Raw genomic sequence first — 2,385 nt, forward strand, 5'->3', positions numbered from 1 at the left:
GGCTCCTATCATGGTCTTGACCTCTGCTCATATTCTCATTCCTCCCACTTCTTAGCTGGACTTTGGGAGCTCAGCCCAGTGCTCTGCTCCTTTCTCCCTCAGTCGCAGGATGAAGGTTCTATGGTGACATTTAAGGTAGTCATCAGTCTGACTACAGGGCAAGGCCAGTTTGGGCACCCTCTCCGCTATTGCTTAGGGTCTTAGCTAGAGTCATCCTTGTAGATTCCTGGCAATTTTTCTAGTGCTAGGTTTCTTGTTAGTCCCATAATGGCTCCATCAATCAAAATATCTATTTCCTTGCTCTTCATCTCTGTCCTTCACCATCTTGACTCTTGACTATCCCATTCCCTCAAGTTTTTCTCCCCCCTTCACTTCATCCCTCTTCCTTTCAGTGTGACATTCCTTCCCCCTACCCCTAATCTCCCAATTATGTCAGGAGATTTTGTCTATTTCTGCTTCCTAGGGGGATCTATATATGATTCTTTAATGATTCACCTTGTTACATAGCTTCTCTAGAGTTATTGACTGTAGGCTCATTATCTCATTATCCTTTGCTTTACAATTAGTATCCACCTATGAGTGAGTATATACCATCTTCATCATTCTGCATCTGGTTTATCTCACTCAGAATAGGATTTTTTTTTAGTTCCATCCATTTGCATGCAAATTTTAAGATGTCATTGATTTTTACTGCTGAGTAGTACTTCAGTGAGTAAATGTACCACATTTTCTTTATACATTCTTTGGTTGAGGGGCATCTAGGTTGTCTCCAGATTCTGGCTATTACAAATAATGTTGCTATGAACATAGCTGAACAGATGTCCTTGTAGTATGATTGAGCATCTTTTGGGTATATGCCCAAAAGTGATATTGCTGGGTCTTGAGGTAGGTTGATTTCCTGTTTTCTGAGAAACCACCATAGTGATTTCCAGAATGACTGTACAAGTTTGCATTCCCACCAGAAATGGGGGAGTATTGTTCTATTTTCCACATCCTCTCCAGCATAAGCTATCATTGGTGCTTTTGATTTTAACCATTCTGACCAGTGTAAGATGGTATCTCAGAGTCATTTTGATTTGCATTTCCCTGATGGCTAAGGATGTTGAACATTTCCTTAAGTGTCTTTTGGCCATTTGAGATCTTCTGTTGAGAATTCTCGGTTTAGTTCTGTACCCCATTTTTAAATTGGATTATTTGGATTTTGATATCTAGTTTCTTGAGTTCTTTATATATTTTGGAGATCAGTCCTCTGTCTGATGTGATTTTATTCCCATTCTTTAGTCTGCCTTTTTGTCTTGTTGATTGAGTCATTTGCTTTACAGAAGTTGCTCAGTTTCAGGAGGTCCCATTTATTTATTGTTGCTCTCAGTGTATGTTCTACTGGTGTTATGTTTAGGAAGTGGACTCCTGTGTCCAATGCGTTAAAGGCTACTTCCCACTTTCTCTTCTTTCAGGTTCAGTATATCAGATTTATATTGAGATCTTAAATCCATTTGGACCTGAGCTTTGTTCATGGGGATAGATATGAATCTATTTAAATTCTTCTACATGTTGGTATTCAGTTATGCCAGTATCAATTGTTAAAGATGCTTTCTTTTTTCCATTGTATAATTTTAGATTCTTTTTCAAAAATCAGGTGTTCATAGGTGTATAGATTAATATCTGTGTCTTTTATTTTATTCCATTTGTCAACATGTTTGTTTTTATGCCAATATCAAGGAGTTTTCATTACTGTAGTTTTATAATAGAGCTTGATGTCAGGGATGGTGATGCCCCTGGAAGTACCTTTATTGTTCAGGATTATTTTGGCTATCCTAGGTTTTTCCATATGAAATTGATTATTTTTCTTTCAAGATTTGTGAAGAATTGTGTTGGGATTTTGATGGGCTTGCATTGAATTCATAGATTGCTTTTGGTAGGATTGCCATTTTTATCATGTTGATCCTACCTATACAAGAGCATGGGAGATCTTTCCACTTTCTGGTATCTTCTTCAATTTCTTCCTTCAAAGACTTAAAATTCTTGTCAAACAGGTCTTTCACTTCTTTATTTAGTGTTACCCCAAGATATTTTATGTTATTTGTGGCTATTATGAAGGGTGATGTTTCTCTGATTTCCCTCTCTGCTTCATCATTTGTATATGGGAGAGCTACTGATTTTTTTGAGTTGATTTTGTATCTTGCCACATTACTGAAGGTATTTATCAGCTGTAGAAGTTCCCTGGTAGAGCTTTTGGGGTCACTTATACATACTATTATGTCTTCTGCAAATAGCAAAAGTTTGACTTCTTCCTTTTCAATTTGTATCCCCTTGATCTTCTCTTGCTATCTCATTGCTATTTCCAGAACTTCAAGAATTATGTTGAATAGATATGGAGAGAATGGA

This window comes from Microtus ochrogaster, chromosome 17, assembly GCF_000317375.1.
Source record: "Microtus ochrogaster isolate Prairie Vole_2 chromosome 17, MicOch1.0, whole genome shotgun sequence".
NCBI lineage: Eukaryota > Metazoa > Chordata > Mammalia > Rodentia > Cricetidae > Microtus > Microtus ochrogaster.